Consider the following 8,951-nt stretch of genomic DNA (forward strand, 5'->3'; position numbering starts at 1 on the left):
AAATGGAGACATAATTTGTAAAGCGTCTAGGAGACAAACTTCGCCTCAGAGAAGAGACTAGGAATCCTTACCAGAAAATTGGGACCATTCTTCCCTGAACTGCAAAGGGATATTGTCTTCTATCATTTCCTCTTTGTAATGGGATTAGTTTTCTATGTTAATAATAATTTCGATGAAATATATTATCCGTGTGTGTGTGTGTGTGTGTGTGTGTGTGTGTGTGTGTGTGTGTGTGTGTGTGTTCCTTATTCATTTCCACAGCTTTGAAAATAGAGAGCTGAAATTTGGTAGGGAGGTGCAGGTGGGTTAGAGAATGGTCAGGCACCCCATCCTGTCCCATAGGAGCCGACCAGGACTCCCCTCCCGCGGGCTGGTCCACAGTTTAAAATATGAGAGGATGATGGTGCACTATCTCCTGTCCCTCCACCCAGACGACGCCAGGTAACTCAACAAGTAATCAAATAAACTTAAGGTTGTTGTCACCACAAGTTATAGGAGAATTAATTGAAAATGTACCACGTCAAGGGAAGTTTTGAGGTACCAAGGCGAAAAATGTTAACTAATTCCAAATCCAAAGGATAGAGATGGACAGCAGGTCAGGTAGTGTGAACCTCCGGGCTAAAGGGATAAACTGACAGCTAACTGATGTGTCACTGGTCCACTGTCAGTCACCAGCCGCCACTGTCACAATAAACCCACGAACTTTACCATGTGTTCTCTCTCTCTCTCTCTCTCTCTCTCTCTCTCTCTCTCTCTCTCTCTCTCTCTCACACACACACACACAATTTATATGCTTTAAAGAGGAACTTCAAATCACAGGTCATCAAAGCAGAACCAATTCCACGCCTCACTTGAAACAGATGCCCCAAACCTGAAGGAAATTTACCTATTACACCAATTTCCTAACCTTGACTTTGTTCACGACACATGGTACGGACCTGATGCGTACGTGTTTCAATTTAATCTAAAACTCTTGAGTGGTTTAGACTCTAAACCACTCAAGAGGTTAGGAAATGGTCATAAAACACCCCCATTTAACACCTGACCTCTGACCTGACTTGGTTGCCCAATAATGAAATAAATGTATAGGAATATATACATTGTTTTCATTTAATTACCGATTTAATAATGTTTTAAAGCGGATCCAAACGAGTGATGAACGTAAGAACGACCGAACCAAAAAAAAAGATTATTTTTTTTTACACATCATCTGTCCATAAACAATAAAAAATAACAGTTACCCAAGTCCTTCATGATCTGGTAATCAAGTAAATGATACAGAATATCTGCAGGATATTACCCCGGGAGAAAAATTATTATATGTGCGTAGCAAAAATAAAAAATCTTAGGTTGACGGACTGAGAGGCACACGGTCAGCTCCCTCCCTCCTTTGTGCAGGAATAAGGAATAGAGGTAAAGTTAACAAAAAATCAGTCCTAGTGTGGAGGCTCATCACTGGCCGGCGTTGTCTTAGCTCTTCAGGAATATACAGCTAATTGGAATCAGATGGGGCCAATGTGAATCAGGGTCCAGTGTTTACCCAGTCTTGCTAAGTGGCACCCAGTTACGCCGTGTGTGTGTGTGTGTGTGTGTGTGTGTGTGTGTGTGTGTGTTGTCAAGTACGTGAAACACGAAAGACAAAAGAAAATAAGCGTAAAAAGATGGAATACAAACATACAGTAGTGTTGACTGTACTATGCCAACACACATACACGCATGTAGACTGTATATTACTTAATCTTACAATATGTTTTGATATTTACAAGTTTCCGAATAATTCAAGTAATATTCTAAGGGCCAGCTTGTACTGCACGTGTCCTGGCAACAGAGTTCAAGAATCTACATCATTTTCTATCTCTCTTCTTAGTCTTGGCTGTACACGGGTCGGCTGACTCTCTCAATAACGACAGGAGACCCCACAGGGCCGGCCTCTGTTCATAAACTGTCCGTGTTCGCGCAACATAAGATGTCTACGACTTTTGGATCTTTACATGAGAGCCAGCAAGAGTCAGTGGCTGTCTTGATGGTGTTGAGAATGTGTTTCTTCCGACTCTACACTTCACCAGTTTGATTCCTACAGTTCTCTACAGTCTGATAAATACATAACCTTATGGTATTCTTTTCACTGCGAGACAACGAATAGAGAATAAGACGCATCACTTTACGAATTTAATGTTGTTTCTTAACCGTGCGAATAATCACTCGGAATTTTCATAATAGTTCATATATTTAATTTCTTTCTTCAAAGTGTTTTATAATCATCCATATGCAAGTTTCATAAAGTTTAGAACATTCTGGTTGAGTACAGAAGAGATTGTGCCCTCAGTGCTGTGATTATCCTCCGAAGCTTAATTGTAGTGTCAGTTGTAGTAATAAAGTACGGTGGGGTGAGCGATGAATTTCAAAATGAACACTGCGACTCCTGCTGTCTCGGTAGGGTTGTCAAAATCATCCGTTCGTTGTGTCACATGTTGAAATGATAATAATCGACGGTCACTGTAGAAACCCTATTAGTGATGACAAATTCAGTATATGAATATCGAACACGAGCACTAGACTACATTATATAGGTTCAGTATTTTCAACTAAAATATTATGAACACGTGTGCTCGTCACCCTTTATACATTTTTGTCTATTTTGCCACAACATCAAAAAAAAAAAAATAAAAAACTCTCTGGTCGATCGGAACCATTCATATAATTTCCACAGTGAGCAAGTAACTTCCACGTAGGTGCTTTCCTCATTAACATGATCTCATTATTTCCCGTAATGGCCAACTGCAGTGCTCAGTTCTGCTTAGTGACCATTTTTGCCACTGAATCACTGCAGAATGTTGCCTGATAAACGTTCTGGTGACCCACGTCCCTCAGCACTAAGAGCCCTTGGCTTGACCTTCTATACCTGAGCAATATATGTCTGTTATATCCTACGAAAACACCAGATAATTGAAATTAATGTCAAGTTGCAGTAAAACCACCACTTTATCACCAGCACCTACAGTATTTCCATTAATAACATACCGCAAACCTCACTCATTAAAAAATATTACATTCAGTTAGAAAAAAAGATATTCTCCCTGTGAAAGTCACAATTAATTAACCTAATTGTACACACGAGAGAGGGAAATCAATCATTCGTTTATAAGAAAACAATAAAATACTGTAATGAAATTTGTTTACGATTGTTTTATATTGAAAAAGTTGGAGACTCATGACACACTGTCCCAACTTTTTCTCGTAACAGACTTGGTTCTCTTCATATTCAACCCAGTTTAATAATGAGGAATTATTGAGCCTCGTATATGTAACCTTGAATACTCTAACGGTAACACAGTCTCCTATTTGTTATTCCATTATTACCTTTAATTTCATGATAAAGGTGTTGGATCTTCTTACACTTATGAATGACACTATTACTAGATTAACGTTCTTTACTGACTGCAGTCCTCTTCAGATAAAATTATGGTATATAGTTTACACAGAGTATACAATAGTTTACATAACATATAATAATTTACACGGAGCATATGATAGTATACACAGAACAAATTATACTTTACATAGAAAATATGATGGCTTACACAGAGCATATGACGGTTTACACGGAACTAAAGTGTACACACAACATATGTTGGTTTACACAGAACTAGAGTGTACACATAACATGATGGTTTACACGGAACTAAAGTGTACACATAACATATGATGGTTTACACAGAAAATATGATGGTTTACGCCGTGCAATAGATCGGAGCACCTTTGATAACTTTGTGTAAAGATGGTTGCGAGCTATAAAGAGACTGCATAATTTCCTATCAGCTGGTGATGACGACTGACAACATCAAAAGAGAGAATATTGCAAACTCTGTGACATCAATGTTAAGTCAATGCAAATTCATGGAAATACGCCTCCGTGTTATGTATACAAATGCAAGATTTACGAATGCAGAGTCTAGGAGGCTTTCAGTTCGTATCTGGTAAATATTTCTTGGAAAGTTAAACACCTACAAATTTCCACTACAGAAAACATTACAAACATAAACATTAAAATACCAAGGACAGGGGGGGGGGGGTAAAAGAACAAAGGAAGAACACAAGTAAAGGCGAGCGAGAATATGAACAATTAAAATAAAAGGCTAATGAACAAAACAAAAAATAACGATCATGTAGTCACAGAGGAAGTTCTTTAACACCACTACAATGGCCTGCAATATTATATGACACGTCTATTCCGGGTTATCAGAAGAGTGATTCATGTAAGCAATAAACCGCATCATTAGTAGTTATCTTCTCCTTCCATAATACGTAAACGATAATTCCGTATAGTAAGAAAAATTAATTACTCAATGACAGTATTTAACACATTTAAAGCGTTTTGATATTAAGAAACAAGTTATTCCTCCCAGGTCCTTAAGGTGGTCTGTGTTAAGGCAATACCACTTTACACCTCACTTGAGAAACACAACCTGTATCTCTCTCCTTGATTTATACTATAACTCAAACACAGTCAAATTAGCATAACCAAACAATAACAAGGAGGTTAGCCAACTATCCACAGCTTCCTTCAGCTTACAAACTCTGCTCTCACTTGGAACCTGCTGGATTTCATTTTTTACCTCACTGTTATCAAACATCAAGGCTACAGGGACCTTACTGGATATCAGCATCTGTTGACTTTGTTGGCTATCCTGGCCCGAATTGCCAACCTGTTTACTACTGTTTAGATACCTACGTTGACTACGTACGCTGTTTGTATACTTGTACTGTCTGGGTGTAATGTATACCTGGACGGTTTATGTATATTGTATATTGCATTGTCTAAATACATTTAATGGTCAGCATGCTCGCCTCATAAACGAGTGGACCTGGGTTCGATCCCCGGGCAGGGTGAAATCATACACAAGTTTTACGTCATTTGCCTCTGTTTACATGGGAACCTGGATGTTAATCGATTTGTGGATCGTCTTCCGGGGTAATGATTAGCCAGTGCAGTTGGCGAGTTGTCCGGTCTTCTCGGACTATTCCTTCACACTGGGTCATGCAACTCGTTAACTTAGGGTGTGGTTGTTGAGTTGACGACAACTTCTACACCTTAAACAAATTCATGCCGAGGTGACCCAAGGGCCGGTCATTCTCTTACACGAGGGTCAACCATTACATTACTATTATTATTATTATATTGAAACATATACCTCCAACGTCTATATACATGCTGAATAGTATACCTGCATTGTTTATACATATGCATTATTGTATACCTGCATTATCCATATACATGTAGAAGCAATGTAAACTTGATCTGCGATTTACTGATTAAAACTCAACCAATAACACCTAAAACATAGCTGAAAAAAAGGAAAGAAAATACAAAAATATTATCCGCCACAAAATAAATATCAGCATCTCAATATGTGATAATTGGCCTTCACAGCCTTAGTGTACAAACAGCCAGTAAATATTGAGAGTTCATAATAATTAACTAACGTTGTTCTGGGGTTAATTAATTAGATCTCATTTTCACCTGTAAATAATAAAATATCTCCCATGCAAGAGATTTTAGGATTAATTACCTGTTTAATGAACCGTTTCTCGTTTTAAAAAAGTTTGCCGGAACGTGACTATGGTTTTTTTATTATAAAGATATGTCAACATCAAGAAATGACAAGTTAGGTTAGGTGAGGTTCCGGCTCCTTATTCTGAAAGTTTGTGATACAATATTCATGAGTGTAACAGACCAGGAATCATTGGTATCTCATGTTATTAACCTTCTGTGTGTGTGTGTGTGTGTGTGTGTGTGTGTGTGTGTGTGTGTGTGTGTGCGCATGAGTTTGTATGTTTGTAAATATGAATAAAAATAAAGGTCAAATTGCGATACATTTCGGGAACAATCGAGTGAAGAGACGAGGACATAGTAATGGGGAAAAAGATTTCTTGTAATTCCTTCGCATGTTTCCAATCATTCATATGAATTTCCTCGATATCAATCTGTTGTCTGGCTGGCAAGGAGACCATAACCCGTGTTAGGATGTTTCATGGTGAGAATAAGAGACAGACAGACAGACAATAGACACAGACAGACGGACAGACATACATTAGACACAGACAGACGGGCAGACAGAAGGAAGAGTAAGAAAATAGTGTAGTTCAGTCTTATGGTTGGAAAGCTATGAACATCAACAACTGTCAATAGTATTTCTCAGTCATTAATTCTCTTCCTCAGTTTGTAGTGACATTTCATACGACAATAAATGGTAACTTTTCAGTACGGCCAAATACTTTATAAAGCAAATGACTTCCCACAAAATTTATTCTCTGTAAATGTCTGGCATAAATTAATGTTTGGCGAAATTTGTTTCTTAGAATAATGAAGAGAGAGGGAGGGAGGGGGGTGGGGGGGGGGGTGTTATTGACCTTTGTGAGTGATGGGTGTGGCGGAACTAGCACTCACACCACACAAGTCCACCATTACACACACACACACACACACGGTCGCTAACTCCAACCTTCACACCCTCAATAAATTGGAGAGGCGATATCTGTACCCGACATAGAAAACATCCAAATTTTACAGTCACTAACAAAGCGATAAAGACTCACTCCTTGTCTTACGATAATCACGATAAAAATAGATTAAATATACCAAACTCTCTCCAGTAACTAATATATTGTACACACGTTAATCCTCACGGCCAGGAGCAATAAGGAGCTTTACTACTACTTAATGTCCACATATCAAAGGAAATTTAATGAAATAGTTAATAATATAATCATTCTTTGAAGTATTAAAAGGTATTCTTCAATAGGTTATTTACACCAGGTTTCAGGACGATATAGCGATTCTGGTTTATGTGCAATCCCCTTCACTAGTGCGTTTACAGGGACTCGTCAGGTTTTGTGCAGTGTGGGAGCTTTGTTTGTTTAGATTCGACGGAAGGAAACTCGCTATAGTAAACATACAATGGAATCAAAGTAAAACAACATTACACCAAATATCCCAATGTAATGATTTGTGGAATGCTTATATAACGAGCCTGTGTAAACGCAGTAGTGAAGGGGACTGTACATTAATCTTGTAGAATTATTTGGTCTTAATCAGCAGAAGGAAACACGACTAAACCCAATTACATTCTCCTCCGAACTGTTCTGCTAATGACTCTGCCACGCAAATTAGGAATATTCTGCAACAGCGGAGGCCAACTAGTACTGTACATGTCTGATACAGGAGTGAGACTTGTGGTAGTGTGTGAGGGGTTAGTGGTGATGATGGTGGTGATGATGGTGGTGGTGGTGGTGATGGTGATGGTGGTAGTGGTAGTAATAGTGTGTGAAGTAAACCCGACAATAGTAAAGTATAAGGAACAGTTATGATAAAGACGGCCAATACACAAAAGACAAAATATATAAAACGAAGATTATTATTAAAGACATCTTAGCCACAGTCTCCTGATACCAACATCATTATCTACCACCAACCACACACACACACACGTCAGCTTCCCTTGGTGTTGTAGATGACTCAAAGCACAACGAACATATATTATTCCTGACATTCTTATCATCCGTGTTTTCTCTCTCTCTCACACACACACACACACCGTCTCTCTCCCGATATATATTTATTACTTATTTTAGTGTTATCGTACAGTTATCTTCTCGCGTCTCCTATCTCGTTTCTCTCACAATTCTCTCATCCCTCAAGCTTCCTCAGTTCTTCCGACTTTCTGACCATTTCTCTTGTTCTCCATTATTCCCCCTCACACACGCCTCATCACCTCGCCTTATTTTTGTGACTTCCTTTCCCGCCTGTGTTTTCCCCCCTCTCTCGTTTATCACTTTTTCTCTATTGTTCCTCCATTGTTGCCCTCCTGATGCATGAAGAGATAAAGATAAACCGCATTCTAGTTGGCCTTTGTAAGCAAGTATATCTCTCGCACCTGACTTAAAAGGATAATTGTTTATGAATCCATATTCCTTGTTTGTTTCTTTTTATCACTGACATAAACAATTGCGAGAAATCATCAGATACTATTTTAGAGCAAATTATAACGTGTGTGCGCGCGCGTAAGTGTGTGTGTGTGTGTGTGTGTGTGTGTGTGTGTGTGTGTGTGTGTAACAGGTCATTGTACTCAAAAGTTTGTGACATCGTACGCAAGGGATTTAAGACGTTTAACTCCAAAGATTAAATCAACGTACTCAAGGGATATTAACATAATAATGAGGATGGCCGGCCCAAGGGCCACCTAGGCGTGAATTTGTTTAAGGTGTAGAAGCGGTCGCCAACACAACAACCACACCCTGAGTTAACGAGTGTGCATGGCCCAGTGTCAAGGAATAGTCCGAGAAGACCGAACAACTCGCCAACTGCATTGGCTAACCATTACCCCGGAACAGGATCCGCAAATCGATTAACATCCAGGTCCCCAATTACTGCTGGGTAGACAGAGGCAAAAGGCGTAAAAAAACTGCCCACAGTTTCACCCTGCCCGGGGATTGAACCCAGGTCCACTCACTTGCGAGGCGAGCATGCTGACCATTACACCACAGATAGCAAGGTATATTAAAATCAAAGGGTTAAGTGAGTGTACTCAAAGAGGTTAAATACTCAAAGAATTAAAACATTGTACTCAAGGGTTAAACATCCCGTTCAACAAGTCCAAGACCCTCACACGAGACATGTTGTCAAGTGTGAGGATCAATGGTACTGTGGACATGGCTAGTGTAATAAACATTGTGTTCATCTGATTACTTCCTCCACTGTCACTCCATCACAGGGGAAGGAAAGGAAGAAATAAAGAGAGGGAGAACGAGAAGAAGGAACAAAGCAGAGAGATGCATCAGTGAGAAAAACTGACTGTAATCTTGATGATGATAGTAACAGTGTTTAATAATAACAATAACAACAACAACAACACCCACAAATATAAAATAATAAAAAAAACAATAAAAAACAT

General features: G+C 39.0%; 1 non-coding gene across 1 annotated transcript; it reads right to left on the reverse strand.

Annotated features, from left to right (window-relative positions):
• Positions 1-8,475: 8,475 nt before the first annotated feature.
• Trnaa-cgc lies at positions 8,476-8,554 on the reverse strand. Its single transcript has one exon. It is a non-coding gene; the product is annotated as a tRNA-Ala (tRNA).
• Positions 8,555-8,951: the final 397 nt, after the last annotated feature.

This window comes from Homarus americanus, unplaced genomic scaffold (assembly GCF_018991925.1).
Source record: "Homarus americanus isolate GMGI-L3 unplaced genomic scaffold, GMGI_Hamer_2.0 scaffold24922, whole genome shotgun sequence".
NCBI lineage: Eukaryota > Metazoa > Arthropoda > Malacostraca > Decapoda > Nephropidae > Homarus > Homarus americanus.